This window comes from Opisthocomus hoazin, chromosome Z (genome assembly GCF_030867145.1).
Source record: "Opisthocomus hoazin isolate bOpiHoa1 chromosome Z, bOpiHoa1.hap1, whole genome shotgun sequence".
NCBI lineage: Eukaryota > Metazoa > Chordata > Aves > Opisthocomiformes > Opisthocomidae > Opisthocomus > Opisthocomus hoazin.
In genome coordinates, this window is record NC_134454.1 from 62421638 (window position 1) to 62437996 (window position 16359).

The 16359-nt window shown below is 39.3% G+C and overlaps 1 protein-coding gene across 4 annotated transcripts in view; it reads left to right on the forward strand.

Moving 5' to 3' along the window:
- FAM174A (family with sequence similarity 174 member A) overlaps positions 1-10042 on the forward strand; it is a 53255-nt gene extending 43213 nt beyond the window's left edge. For 2 of the 4 annotated variants that reach the window (XR_012761869.1, XR_012761872.1), the window contains exons 5-7: positions 214-394; positions 810-2571; positions 8990-10031. The gene's annotated coding sequence lies outside the window, so the exon portion shown is untranslated. Of the gene's footprint in view, positions 1-213; positions 395-809; positions 2572-8989 lie in introns of all 4 variants that reach the window. The other 2 variants (XR_012761870.1, XR_012761871.1) reach the window with 2 other exon arrangements.
- The last annotated feature ends 6317 nt before the right edge of the window (positions 10043-16359 follow it).

Consider the following 16359-nt stretch of genomic DNA (forward strand, 5'->3'; position numbering starts at 1 on the left):
ATAAAGAGTGACTCTATATCTTACTGTCTTATTTTAATTGTTAGTCAGGGTGCCAGGACACAAACTACTAGTAAATAGATCAGAACAAATGTCAGACATCAGTGGACTTCTTTCTGCCCCTAGTGCAAAACCTTGGAGATTGTAGAAATTACTGTAGACTTACCTGTGTAATGTCCTGGAATGTGCTCTAATAAATGCTTATTTCCTCTCCAGGGTGAGCCCAGCATACTCATAATGAAAAAACCCCAAGCTGCAAAGCTTTACATCAAAAGCAACAACTCTGTATGCTGATGTGATGAAGAACGGAATAGGAAACTAAGAAATATATATAATTTCGTAGTTTAAAAAGGAGTAAACATTCATCAGTTTGAAAGGGTGGCTGATTGCCTAAATTGTAAGTATAAGCTTTCCTCCAGCCTTCAGATGCTTAAAATTTCAATACATTGCTGCAAAGTTTTGTTAAATTATCTGTTCTAGATGCCAGTTTCTCTCAACCAAGAGGAAAAAACTGTGCTGTAAACTCATTTTGGAATCAGATACCTGAAGACTTGTTCAATAGTTTAACAGAGTGTACTTATAGAAGGGACGGGAAAATACTCAGTTTGTAAAGACGTGATATTATTTCTGCCGACCTATTTCTGACACCGAGTATTTAGTCACTTCATACAAAGCAGTTGTGTTTGTTTTATAATTAAGTGGGGGGAGAGATGGATGGATGGATGGATGGATGGATGGATGGATGGATGGATGGATGGTTAGTCTGAACTACCCCAGACAGGAATAGGAGTGTTTACCTGACTGCTCTCCAGCAACAGATGAGGGGATAGCGACAACCAGCTAGGACCGTGGTGAACACCTTGGAATGGGAATGTTTCCAGCCAGTGGAGTTAACCTCAGAAGAAGAAGTCAGGCAAGGGTTTCATATTCTTTTGCATGAGAAAATAAGTACACGTCTGTGTAGCTGTCCAATTTCACCAGGTCAGTTCTAACTATCGGTTTGCAGACAGACTTTTGTGCTTGCGTGGAACACCAATAAGAAAGAAAATGAGTCTGTAGCACAGCTTGTAGGCTTAGATTCAAAATCTCTGAAATATGATCAAGTGCTTTGGGATGGAGTTCAGACATGAAATACTCATAATATTCATGACATACTTTTACCTTACAAGAGTTTCAGTTACTGTCAGTGCTCTTTATAAATCTGAAACATCTGATCAAAACAAAGAAGAGAGAAAGAAATTTTTGCCCTTTGAACATTTTTCTTTAGCTTTTATTTTCTTTCTCATTCATGTGCTCAGACACATGTACAACCTCATCTTCCAAAATCTTTTTGTTCTCAGAAATGAAAATTGCTGACTGTGTAGGTGAGATGCATATTATGACCTCTTTATGCAGTACATTGCATTTACACTTGGATCACTAGGTCTGTCATTTCCACAGGCAGATACTTGTGATGTCAAAAGCAATGATGAGGACTTATTGGCAAAGCTTGCAGCAAGCATATAGTATAAGACAAATGGACAGATTTTTGTCAATTGCTGCAACCAGTTTGGCAAAGATAAATCACGTATTTTTGCTGAATTACCTTTATTTCAGTAAGCTATACCCCTTTTACTGAATTTTTAATGATGAACAAAATAATGTGTCTTGAATTTTTTATTGTTTTCAAGTTCTTTTTTCTTGTTGATTTTGTAAAGCAGCTTCTCAGATTATAAACTATCCATCCATATAGTGGCCTTTCATCCTTCGCCAAGGTTAAGCGCTTTTTACGTCTGCTCTTCATTGTCCTCTGCTTGGCCTGCCTTAAGTTGGACCCCTAGGGAATAAAGTGCTGCATAAGCAATCTTTTTTAGTAATCCATGTCTTATCATATATCCCCTTTAGGACTTCATTTTGTATTTCTCTCCAGCAGCAAACTGTAACAGATCCCATAAATCTTCTTTTATAATGTCCACTATTTATTACACACATCTAATGGAGCTGCATCTTATATTTCAGCGTGCATGTTTATCCCCTCATACGTACTGGAGAACAAACCAGTTCATCCAAGAGCCTTTGCTCTTCACCGGTGTGGTTAATTACATTAGTAAGGCTGAAGATGCTTCTATGTGTAAGCATGTCTTCAAAATTGGACATGCAGGATAAATATTACTGTATTAATAAAAATACTGTCTGTCCCAGCATTCTTTTCTGTCTGTAGCTGTTTTGAAAAATTGTCCTGGTTTCAACTTGGATACAGTTAATTTTCTTCCCAGTTGCTGCTGTGTATTGGATTTAGTATAACATTGTTGATAATACACTGATCTTTTTAGTTGTTCCTAGGAAAACAAGTACTATTCTCAGTTTCCCGTGCTCAGCTAATGAGCAGGTGTACAAGAGCTGGGAGGGAGCACAGCCAGGCAGCTAACCCAAGCTGGCCAGTGGAAGTATTCCATATCATAGATGTCATGCTCAGTATATAAATACAGGTTGACCAGGGACCAGAAACTTTTCTGCAAGTTTTGTGAGTTCCACAAGTTCCACAAGTTTTGCAGTCACTGCTTGGTAACTGGCTGCTCAATCTGTTGTCAGGAGGTGAGAAAAATTGTATTGTGTATCACTTGTTTGGCATATTCTTTATTACTAGAATTAATATTAGTATTATTCCTTCTTATGTTGTCTTATTAAACCGTTTCTATCTCAACCCACAAATTTTACTTTTTATACATTCTCCTTCCCATCCCACTGAGGAGGGGAGGAGTGAGAGAGCAGCTGTCTGGTCCTGGTTGCTGGCTGCCGATATAAACCATGTCAACAATGCAACAAATCCTTTACTAGATAGTGTGTCTTGGAAAAGGGCAGTGTTGTGAGCAGTTTTAGGTAAGCAGGACTGTAGTATTTATCAAAAAGAGGCAGGAAGGAGGACCCAGGGAACTACAGGCCGGTCAGCCTCACCTCTATCTTGGGAAAGATGATGGAGCAGCTCATTCTGGAGGTCATCATTAAGCAAGTGGAGGAGAAGAAGGTTATCAGGAGTAGTCAACATGGATTCACCAAGGGGAAATCATGCTTGACCAATCTGATAGCTTTCTATGATGGTATAAATGGCTGTGTGGATGAGGGGAGAGCAGTGGATGTTGTCTACCTCAACTTCAGCAAGGCTTTTGACACTGTCTCCCGTAACATCCCCATAAGCAGGCTTAGGAAGAGTGGGCTGGATGAGTGGTCGGTGAGGTGGATTGAGAACTGGCTGAATGGCAGAGCACAGAGGGCTGTGATCAGCGCTGCTGAGTCTAATTGGAGGACTGTAACTAGTGGCATTCCCCAGGGCTCAGTCTTGTTCATCTTCTTCATCAATGACCTGGATGAAGAGTTAGAGTGTACCCTCAGCAAGTTTGCTGATGACACAAAACTGGGTGGAGTGGTAGATACACCGGAAGGCTGTGCTGCCATTCAGTGTGACCTGGACAGGCTGGAGAGTTGGGTGCAGAAGAACCTGATGAAGTTCAACAAGGGCAAGTGCAGGGTCCTGCACCTGGGAAGAAACAACCCCATGCACCAGTACAGGCTTGGGGCAGACTTGCTGGAGAGCAGCTCTGCAGAGAGGGACCTGGGTGTCCTGGTGGATGACAAGTTGACCATGAGCCAGCAGTGTGCCCTGGTTGCCAAGAGGGACAATGGTGTCCTGGGGTCCATTAAGAGGAGTGTGGCCAGCAGGTCAAGGGAGGTTCTTCTTCCCCTCTACTCTGCCCTAGTGAGGCCCTGTCTGGAGTACTGTGTCCAGCTCTGGGCTCCCCAGTTCAAGAAAGATGAGGAGCTCCTGGAGAGAGTCCAGCGGAGGGCTACGAGGATGATGAGGGGACTGGAGCATCTCTCCTATGAAGAAAGGCTGAGGGAGCTGGGCTTGTTTAGCCTGAAGAAGAGAAGACTGAGAGAGAACCTAATAAATGCTTACAAATATCTGAAGGGTGGGTGTCAGGAGGATGGGGCCAGACTCTTTGCAGTGGTGCCCAGTGATGGGACAAGGGGCAACGGGCACAAACTGAAGCATAGGAAGTTCCATCTGAAGACATGGAAGAACTTCTTTACTGTGAGAGTGACGGAGCACAGGAACAGGTTGCCCAGGAAGGTTGTGGAATCTCCTTCTCTGGAGATATTCAAAACCTGCCTGGATGAACTCCTGTGCAACCTGCTGTAGGTGACCCTGCTTTGGCAGGGGGATTGGACTAGATGATCCACAGAGGTACCTTCCATCCCCTAACATTATGTGATTTTGTGAAAAGTCTATATTCACAAAAACTGCAATTTAACAAGAATAGAATCCTCATATAGGCGAGAAATTGAGAGGGCATGTAGAAATCCATAGTCTTCCAGACAATCAACTTATCCAGACTTAAGCATTCCCACTCTTCCCTTCTTATATTGCTTACACACATACATACACATACACTATGGCATTAATTCAGTAGCTTTCTGTGTGAATATGCAACAGGAATTAAGACTGCATAAGCAGCATACATATTTCAGTGAGCTACAATTTCCACTGCATTTGTAATGTTTTCGATTTCTGTTCAAGCAAATAAACTGGCTCTTCATTTTATACACAGTAGGTCACAAAGAGCTCTCTCATGTCCTGCTCAGTGTACTTCTGGCCCTATTTCTGTAGTATTATTCAGGAGATATGTTTCTCCTGTGTTCCAAAATCAGTAAAAGCTTTGTCTACTTCTTTGGTGACTAATAAAGATTAAAAAATTATATAATCTGTCAAATTCACACTCTGCTTTCTGTTCCTGTCGAAAAATCTAATATGAGGAAGATTCAGCAGGACAGAATAAAAAACATTCGAGCAAAGATAGGACAAGACATTCAATAAATTTTAGCCTTTCAGATAATAGCCATTCTTGCCTCATTTGAAGAATATTTAATGTCTTTTTATTGTTATATATTTTAAACTTCATAAAACACTTGAAATTGGATTTTGGTTTCTGAGTGTGAGCTTCTCTGGATAACATTCAGAATAAGGGATCTAACAAAAATCTGAAGTACTGATGTCTCATCATGATGGAGAGTATTATGCCTTTGGATCTACATTACTAGAAAACGTGGTATTCCAAAATATGTTTTGGAAATAATACAATACATAAAAATGAATAAATACACATACACATTTGAAACATTTTGTGCCACTGGATGGACTTTAAAGATTGTTTTTATGCTTGATCGACTCCTGCTCCTATGTGGACTTAATTGTGTGTAAATTGCCCCTTTTTCAGTCATCTTTCATTATAATAACAATTGTGGTGAAGTTGAATAATGTCTATTGTGCAATTTCTTGATGCAAAAAATCATTCCCAGTAGAATGAAACATTATAAACTGTGGAAAAATAACATCTCTGTTTTTCTTTGGCTCTCATTTTGATTACACTGTACTGCAAAGGAAATGTTGTTGTAGGCATGTTCATGCTTTTAGCCTGGCTTTCTATGGAAACAAGTTTCATGATCACGTTACCTGCATGAGTACAAAAGTCCTTCTGCTAGCCTCTCAATAATGAAATTTCATATAGATATGATGCAGAGAGTGTTCTCAAAGACATTATATTACTACACATAAAAAAAAAAAAGAGGAGAGGTACTCAAATAGAGGAGAGGGCCTAGAGCAGAGGGAAAACTACAAACTTAGCCTTTTAAACTGAATGCAATGTGTGCAGAACTGACACATTGGAAAGGAGAATGTGTCAGTTCCGCTGAACATAGAATTGCTTTTTTGCTATGGCCAAAATAGCAGTGCACATTCCTATAAAGCTGCCCAGTTATTACGTACAAAGCTTCTTCTGCAGAAAGTGGGTGAATGTTGTACATAGCAATCATGTTGACTTCTGTGAGCACAGCAGGTATGCAGACATTTGAAGAAAGTTTTACTCTCATGAAATTGTTAGAATACCTGGTCCCAGCATTTTAGGTTTTGTGCATGAAAGCTGGAGAGAGCAATGAGTTCATCCCTCAGCCTCCTTTTCTCCAAACTAGACAAACCTGGAGTCCTTAGCTGCTCCTCACAGGACATGCCTTCCAGCCCTTCTACCAGCTAGGTTGCCTTCCCCTGGACACATTCAAGGGCCTGAATATCCTTCTTAAATTGTGGGGCCCAGAACCGCACACAACGCTCAAGGTGAGGCCATGCCACCACTAAATACAGCAGGATTATCACCTCTTTTGCCCAGCTGGTTCTTCTGTGTCTGATGCACCCCAGAATGCAGAGGTGTGCCCTCTTGGCTGCCAGGGCACATTGCTGACTCACACTGAGCCTGCTGTCAACCAGCATCCCCAGATCCCTCTGTGCAGGGCTGCTCTTCAGCCACTCCTCTTCCAATTTATATTTGTGCCCAGTGTTACTCCATCCTAGGTGCAGAATCCAGCATTTGGACTTGTGAAAATTCATGCCATTGATGACTGCCCAATGCTCCAGTCTATCTAGATCCCTCTGCAAGGCCTCTTATCCCTCGAGAGAGCCAACTGCACCTCCCAGTTTAGTATCACCAGTAAACTTACTAACAGCACATTCAACTCCTGCCTCCAGATCACTGGTAGAAATATTGAGCAGAAAAGGGCCTAGGACTGAGACCTGAAGATCACCACTAGTGGCTGGCTGCCAGCCAGATGTAGCCCCATTCACTGCAGCGCTTTCAGCCCTGCTGTTCAGCCAGTTCATGACCCAGCGCAATGTGTACCTGCTCATCGCACAGCTGGACAGCTCATCCAGAAGGATGCTATGAGGAACAGTATCAAAAGCCTTAATAAAATCCACAAAAAGTACATCCACCACCTTGCCTTCATCCACTAGGTAGGTGACCTTATCCTAGAAGAATATTGGATTAGCTAAACAGAACTTTCCCTTTGTGAGCCCATGTTGATGGTGCCTGATGATTGCATTGTGCTTTAAATACCTTTCAGTAGCACCTAGTATGAACTTCCCCATAATTTTTCCAGGTACTGAGGTTGGGCTAAGAGGTCTGTGGACTCTTTCCTCATGGCCTCCTGTAAATTGGAACAATGCTGGCTAGCTTCCAGTCAGCGGGGACCTCCCCAGACTCCCAATACCTTTGGTAGATGATAAAGAGGGGTCCTGCTGCAGCATCCCCTAGATACTTCAGTACTTTGGGATTCCCACCAGGCCCCATGGACTTATAAATGTTCAGCTGATGCAACTGATCCCTGACAATGTCAGTGTCCACAAACGGAAAGTTATTGTTCCCGCAGTAGTGGTCCTCCAACTCAGAGGACTGGGCAGCCTAAGGTCTGTCAGAATTGTTAAAGACTGAGGCAAAACCAGCACTGAATCTGCTTTATCTTTATCTGTCATCATTCATATTTGTCAGGTATGTACTCACATGTATTGAACCAATATTTTCCTTAGACCTCCATTTGCTACTAAAATACTTAAAAAACCCTTCCTGTTGTCTGAGGCAGCACTGGGCAATTTTAACTCTAGTTCAGTTTTGACCTTTCATGCCTTCTCCCTGCATATGTAAACCAGGGCTCTGTATTCTTCCTGTGAAGCCTGACCTCTCTTCCTGAGATTGTATGATTTCTTTTTCCTCCTGAAATCTAAAAGGAGTTCCCTGTTCATCCAACTGGACTTCTGCCTCACTTGCTTGAATTCTGAGACAGTGGAATTGCCTTTTAAAAGGTGGTTCTTTTAAAAAATGACCAGCACTTGTAGACTTTCAAACCCTCAAAAGCAGATTCCTAGGGGACTCTGCTAAGTAGGTCCCTGAATGGCTTTTTTTTTTGTTTGTGTTCCCTGGAGAAGCCAAGCTAGGAAGTAAAACATACACAGAGCAGGGGTTATCTCTTTGAAGTGATCCAGCTGTGGTGGTAGGATTGTAAATGGAGATCACTGCAACCAAAGGAATAAAATCACATCCAGTTCCTGTTGTCAGTTGCAGGAATCACCATTTAGTCTAGCTAGTGTTAAGGTGGCACAGTGTCTGCAAAAGCCCTTTTATGAAAAATACAGGTAGTAGCTAAACATATATTTCATTACTGAAAGTAGAGATAGTAGAATCATATATTCAGTTAATAAGCAGATAAACTCAGTAGCTCAAACTACCTGTCTGTACATGCTCATGACTAGAGACCACATGCAGCATCTGTTGTTTATTTTATGGCTGTACTAGATGTTCTTCCCTTTTCCTTCCCACTTCTGCTCTTTACTTATTGTTCTAATGTTTTACCTAGAGGTTCTGTCACACTCCTGGTGCATTTTTCCGGTGCCAAATGGCAATTCTAGGAAACGGCAGCTGATTTCATTGTTCATTTTGCCTAATTTCATTTTCTAACCACTTCATCTTACTGTGACTTTCTCTGAAAGACTGAAAAGCTCCACAATCTATGGTCTTTTCCATGTCTGACATACTTACCAAGTTACTTCTAAAACCTTTTTTAGTGAAACTGAGTAGACTGAACTTAACAGCCTACATTTTTTTTTCAATTCTTGTATTATTTTTGCAGTGTTTTTTTTAACTTTTTGGAATTTCTACTTCATCTGGAAAAGTAGTTGCCAAAAGTGGAAACACTGTCCTAGTAGGAGTCTGTTCACACAGGCAAAAGCACTGTTCTTCTTTTTCTTATTACATTGAGAGTTCACGTTGAGTTCATTACCTCTGATGACACACTGGTTTCCAAAGAAATCTCTCACCCTACTTATATAGTCTTTTATTTGTGTTGTAGATATACTACTTTGAGCTGTATTAAATCAATTTATTCTTTCTGGGACCATTTAACCAATTGTTAATGATTTGCCCATTCAGAACATTCTAGCAATACTATTATTAATAGAAGTAATGCAGTATCTGTATTGCAGTTGGTAATGACTACTTCTTAAAATGCTTTAACTATCTTCTACTTCCCCCTCTATGTGGAGGAACTGATAGTAGAAGAAATTCTAGTTAAACAAATTTATAACAGATTACTGGAAAATGATAATAATTTTCTTCTTCATTTTCACGAGGACCAGCTTATCCAACATAAAGCAGAAAGGAAAAAGGAAAAAAAGGTAGCCAAGTCTAGTGAATCCGTTAAAGGACAGAAGGGGAAAACCAAGACTTGATAAAGGTACAAGCCTTCACTTACACTTTGTTTTTTCAGATTCATGGTGGTCATACAAGAGACTAATTTTCTTTTGCAAACGTAGCTAATGAACACAACCTGGGCTGCTTTCTGGCACTCTAGCAGTGCACAGCTTGCATCCTTACACCTAAACATATTTTACCTCCTAAACAGGATAGCGAGCTGTCTATTAGAATCAGTTTTGAGTACTTTCTAGCTCTTGCAAGAGCTAGAAGGTATTTAAATTAGAATTTTCTAGGAGAGTTTTTTGTCCCCTAAAATTGCCTGTGATCATTTCAACATTGTGACAGAACAGCTTGTTGAGTTTTAGTATGTGAATACTACGTGGCACTTCTTAATTTACAGCATACACCAAGTACCATTGAAAGTCCTAATACCATCTCAATAAGGCAATGGTTAGAGTGTAGCAGCCAACAGCTGGTACTCTTTGGACATTTCTGCCAAACTGGCTATCAAAAGCTTGCTGCCATGATCTAGCATCCTCACAGAGCATCAGTTTGAGAGGAATTGGCCCTGCTTAGAGGAAGCAAGTATTCATCATTACCAGTCTGGTCCAAAACTGCCCTCGGAGCTGACCCAGCTATACACAGGGCTAGAGATGTCCTGAGTCCTTTTCCAGCCTGAATTATCTGTCCTGTGATGCTATGGCCCTTTGGTCTTAAAGGTCAATAAAGCTCATTTTCCAGAGACTCACGCCATGGCTGTAGATGTGGAAGTATGATAAAGCCTCCACAGCAGTGCTTAGGTCTAAAACCACATCTCTTATACTTCTTTACTTCCCAACTTGTTTTACAGCTATTCAATACTTTGGTTATGCCTCTGATAATTTAGACAATACTGACTTTAATGTGTTTAATTTATAGGCATTTATAAGGGCCCCTCTCAGCCTTCTCTTCTTCGGGCTAAACAAGCCCAGCTCCCTCAGCCTTTCTTCATAGGAGAGATGCTCCAGTCCCCTCATCTTCCTCATAGCCTTCTGCTGGACTCTCTCCAGGAGCTCCTCAACTTTCTTGAACTGGGGAGCCCAGAGCTGGACACAGTACTCCAGATGGGGCCTCACTAGGGCAGAGTAGAGGGGAAGAAGAACCTCCCTCGAGCTGCTGGCCACACACGTCTTAATGCACTCCAGGACACCATTGTCCTTCTTGGCAACCAGGGCACACTGCTGGCTCATGGTCAACTTGTCATCCACCAGGACACCCAGGTCCCTCTCTGCAGAGCTGCTCTCCAGCAAGTCTGCCCCAAGCCTGTACTGGTGCATGGGGTTACTCCTCCCTAGGTGCAGGACCATGGATTTGCCCTGTTGAACTTCATCAGGTTCCTTCATCAGGTCTTAGGAAGCATCATTTACTCACATAAAAGAAACTTACTGAAAATAAGAAAACACAGCACTGTGTCATGCATCATCTTCCTACGATAATGTTTTGGAATACAAATTTCATGGTGTCTATGAATATCAATAACATTACGAGTTTCCAGTTGTTTTAAATGCTTTATGGAAGGTATGTTCAAGTTGAAACTAATGTGATAAATACTATTCTGCATTTCTGAAAGTGTAATTATTTGTACTCTCCCATACATGTAATAAATGTTTCACCATAGGATGAACACTCTCAGCTTTTTATATCACTTAAAGCTATGGGGATAATAAGAATATAAAGTACTTTAAGATACCAGCCTTAGAATTAGGTTATATTAAAGAAATAAGGGAAATACATTGACCGTATTCTGGACTTTGTTGCAAATAGTAAAACAGTAGGCTGGATGTACACAGAAGTCATTCCAATATATCCATTAAATAACACCAAGTAAGGATAGCAGTAGTAATAAGGACAGTCAAATAATATTTGAAATATTTATGTAGCTATCTGATTCAGCTGCCATTTATCCAAGCCTTATATGGTTTGCAAACTGATGACCTCCAGCTGTGTGAGACTAAACATGTTTATTCTGCTCCAAAGCCATCTTTTTTGTAAGTATCTGAGCTATTAAAAGGAGCAATGATTCAGAGAATAAAGTTACTGACAGTGAAATGTTAATGCTAACAGGAAGGAAGTTTTGCCAAGTTCATCACAAGAATTATTCTAGGTATCTGTCCCTGAACACTACCTTGAACAGATACATTGCTAAGCACGCAACATTACTTGTATGAAAATAAAAACTAGGTTAGATTAGGTATTTCTTAAAATCCTAAACTGCTGACTACTTGAAGCATTTGACTGATGGTTTCCTAAAAAATTTTCACTCCAGTAAAAACATCCTCATTTATCCTGGGTAAATATCCGATGCATGTTTTCTTTCTGAACTATGAAAAAAGAGATTTGTGAAGAAAAAGTTGTATTCTGTTTGATTTAGCTTCATTCCTTACGAACAGAAAAAAACTGCTAGGGACTGGACCACACCAGATTTTCAGTAAAGGAATTATTTAAAGAACTGCCTGTCAAAACTGAACACAAGAAGCTCACTGAGATTTCAACAAAGTCTATCTCACAAGCTGAAGGCATGAGAAGCAAAGACCAAGCGTTGGATTTCTCATTAGGCCACTAAGAAATACTACATCTTTGATACAACCAGGACTTATCAGAGATGAACACCTTACTAATCTCTATAAATTCCTCCAGAAGACCATAATAATATTAGAACAAGACTGCAGCTGAAGTACTACTTTCAACTAACACTGACCTGAAGTGTGCACCTGTTTCAAGAAAGTCTTTGTAAACTGTTAAACACTGGGAAAATTCTAGGTGCAATTCTGGTCTAATACGCTGCCAGCAGAGCTTTTAATATGTGTTTTTCTTTTAGGCAGGTTACAATTTTCACAGTATAAAAAACCCCAAACATCTCAAAGATACATATATTTTAGATACTTATAAAGGCTTTCATATGAATAAGAAGCTGGAAGTGCTGAAGCTGTTTATTTAAGAAAGTGAGAGATAACGCTTGTGTCTAAGTGATGGTTTGGGGTTTTTTTTAGGATATTTTTGCAGTTGCTGGATTTTTTCCCATGTGCCTCTCTACCATGTCATTGATTTACTCTCCAGTAAGAGCAAGTGGTTTTGAACAGTCTGTTATCCACTTTCGTGCAGAATATCCAGGTGTATATTGGGTACTCAGTTTGTACAGCTGTTCCTGTAGGAATTCAGATTAATTAATTTCAGAATTTAATCATTTCCCTGGGATTTGTCAAGGACCTCGAGCTGTGTCTGTATCATCAGATAGATGGGGTAGGGTGGCAAAACTGAAGATGCACTTCATCTGAAGTGGGAACCAAAGAGTTCCAAACTCTTTGCCAGAAAGCCAGAATGTGGGAAGCCCTGGGAGACTGGCAGAGTCCTCAGTTCTCAGAATTCCTTTGTTTCCAAACAAAATCTGTTTGAAATCTAGTTTTTGGAAAATTTAAAAAAACAGAGAGGATGCAATATTGTTTATCATTATACTCAGAATAAAGGAGTCATTCTTGAGAGTTTCTTACCCCCTTCAATTAATGTCTATAAAGTCATAAATATGATGGAAATTTACAGAGAACAATTGTTCACCACTTACCATAACCCCCCCCTAAATTAAGACATCAGACATCAAAGGAAGTAATTTTCTACGTAGCATAAAATGAAAATTGATTGTCAGACATTTTGATATTGTGCCTGAAAAACATACGGACTTAACAAATTCAGGAAGCAAAAATCCATCAGTATGGGATAACCATGGGAACAGAAGAGCCACGGTAGAATTTACAGCTGAGGAACTTTCTGAATTATGCTTTTCAGATGCAAAGAAAGTGCTTCATGTACTTGCCTGTTTCTACCTTCTTTCTCAATACATCCAGTAGTTGCCAGTGTCTGAGATGGCATACCTGAGCAGAAGCAGCTTTGTTCTTCCTTTCTTCATGCTAGGCTGTCCCGGACAGGTCTGATTTGCTGAGAATGGGAAAGCAAAAGTTTGCTGGAAACAGCAAGAAAGCTGGAACTCAGATTTTGTTACAAGATCATCTACATTTCTTTGTAAAAGCATGAAGAAATCTTAGAGTCCATTCACATCTATTATTAATGCTCAGCTTTACAGAGCTTTTTAATGCAGCTGTGCCTGCATTTAAAGCACATGGTTAAAAGTCTTGTTAAAGGCCAGGAGCAAATATAACCGGGGACGCTAATTTTTGCAGACTTTTGTTCAGGTTGAAATACTGATTTCTTTACCTTCTGCTGAGAAACAAAGAAATGCTATAATTACTGAAATACAAAAAATGAAAATCATTATGTTGAAAAGAATGAGGTCCTTAATTTTTCCTGGGAATATAAAATGGGCTAAACTTTCAAAGACTCTAACATATGAGGTGTCAGTCCAGCTTGTGTAATTCTACACCTGCACCCATATTTGCTTCATTAGAGTAAGTATATGTGTTTAAATATAATAATGTAGTTCATTTGCATTAGTTAAGCATGAAAACTATTATAATACAAATTATCAGGTGGATCATCCTTCACATATACTGATACTGCATTTGCTGAAATATAAGTTCAATTTGGTTTTGTTTGTTTTATTTGCTTCAAATAAACAGCTTCAGTTCTGGTGTTTGAATTGAACAGTAACAATTTTACATTTGAAACAAGGTTTTCAATTTTTCTATATGATAAGGAAAATAAAGAATAAATTACTTCATCAGATATTAAAAATCAGAAAATTAAGATTTATATAATTATTAGTGCTTTATTTGTAACATTTCATGAAGATTGTGAAGAAACATATTAGTATAGAGGATATTACAGCAATTCTTCTTGTGATGATAGACTTCATTAAATTATAACTGATTTCAGTAACCTTTACACTCCTCAGATCAAAAGCAATGGTATGTAACAGGTTAGGATCCAGTGCCTGTACACGTCCAAAAGAATAGGTTTCATTATTATCAGAAAAAAACATTAAAATGACAAATTATTGAATATCCCCCAAAACAAAATCAAACAAAAATCAAACCAAACAACCAAAACCAGTTAGCTTTTCTTCTTTGAATAGAACAAATTTTTCAAAAATCATTTTGTCTGTTTTTTCTGCTTCTGAGGGCATTTCTAGCAGTTCTCAAAGATATATCCACAAAATACAATAGGACTCTAAATTAGACATAGCAATACATGAACAATAATCAAATGGAAAATGGTACATTGGCAATAAACCTACCTTAATCATACAGTACCTTCCACAAATTACTCAGTTCATTGCACAAATGGAGTGTATTAAACTTTCTCGTTTTATCTTGCGTAGAGTAATTATAAAGAATGTACAGTCAGAAAACTAATTAAAGGGAAAGTCTAAACAACAGCAAAGGCTAATGAATTTTAAGCAGCATTCACAAAAGTGGTGGGAGAGTTTTTCAGATTTTTTATTTAACATATGTGGACTATGTTGGAACACTTGCTCTAATGATAGTTTTTTTGGCCCAAACCAAAAATAGAACTTATACCTTGCGATATAGAAACACCTGTAAATCACAGCCATTCACTTGTGTCAATTTCTCTTTTCAGCTACACAATTAATATCAGAAGTGACAATACTGGCAAGCACCTGAGCAATACCAGTGGGGCTTATTGTATCACTGGTACTGCAGCCATGCACACACACATCTGCTCCTCCAGTCCTGAGTCTTAGAACCAGCACTCCTGAACCCATGGTCACACACATCAGAGGTGTGGTTCTCTGAGACATGCTCCTTGGACAAAGCCAAAAGGTCAGGTCTTGGGTTGTTTTGCTAACAAAATAATATCAGGGTAAGACCTCGTGCTTTCCAGCTTGGCCATGTTTTGAACCTCGTTCTAAAGCGGATTAAATGTTCATCACTTATGTAGAGCACACCATAGCAGCTGCAGCTAGAAACTGCCTGAGAGAGAGAAATCAGGGATCCAATCCTTACCACAGAAGTGAGAGTGAAGGAATATTGCCAGCTGGTTTTGTGCACCTTTTTACACAGTCAGTGCAGAGAATTTGACATATTACGTCCTTTAAGAACAATAACAGAAAGAAGAAATAAAAATGTATCGATATGTTTTACTGGTATGAAATACTTACCACAAAGATATTTTCTATGCAAACTATTTTTACCTATTTGAATTATGTTACATATATAGAAATTTAAAAGATTTTTTAATTAAAACTTTAAAAAACAATAGTATTTCGTTGATGCTTTTATGACAGGACCAAAGTTTTTTTTCCTTTAAGGTGCGAAGACTTCTTTGTTTGTTTTAATTTTAGTGTCTTTTCACTTGCATGGGGCAAGAGAGTGTATATATATGACATGTCTCAGTCATGTCACATAAATAAGCAGAAACAGAGGCTTTAGACAAGTTTTTGGAGGTTGCTTTGAGTGAATCAAATTGCTAGGAGAGGATGACAACAACCTCTTCATGGTTTGTTTTACAAACTTCCATTTGCCTGTGTAATATTGCTTTTAGCAGGAGCACACTTTTGAAACAAATTCCTAACTGTCCCCGTTTAGCATGCTTTAGTTCATATCACTGAACAGCAAGATAAAAACAAGACAGAATGCACCTACTGGGCTCCAACCACTGATGGCCATTCAGTCCTTGCAACCAGAATGGAGCTAGTCTGAGGTCAACACCTGAAACGCATGTCGTATGGATAGTGGGGTGTCAGCATCATTTTTATTTTCTCTACAAATGCATTCCTGTTGTTAAGGTGAACACAACCTTAGAGGACTAAATTTAAAATCTTGCAACAGTAACATGCATTACAAGCTGTGGTTATGTATGATACACTCTTACATACATATTCTAAAGATTGTATATATTAGGCTTTCCTGATGCACAGAAACATAGCATGCAACTGATCTGGTGGATTAAGCAGGTCATCTTGAGGGAAAAATATTACAGCACTAGTAGAATACCTTCACTGTCTCAATTAGATGCTGAATAGTTACTCCTTTCTCTCAGAGGGCAGTATCCAGGAGGCCTCTCTCCTGCCTGATAAGGGTTGGGAACCAAAACTTGGATAACTCCAGAGACTATAGTGCAACAGTGATTTGAAAGCTCTGTTAATTAACTAACTTAACAGAAGTGTGAACCATGTAAGAAGTCAATTAAGTGGAATTGATGTGCATAGTCTTTGGTTACGCCAAACTTTGTTTTTGTACAGAGCTCATGAAGTGCATCAAATACATTACCCTCAGCCTGGATACAGAAAAGCAGCTTGTTGTTTTTCAGCTGCACTTTAAAAAATTATTTGGTTCTTGTGCTTCCCCCAAGATTTTTCACA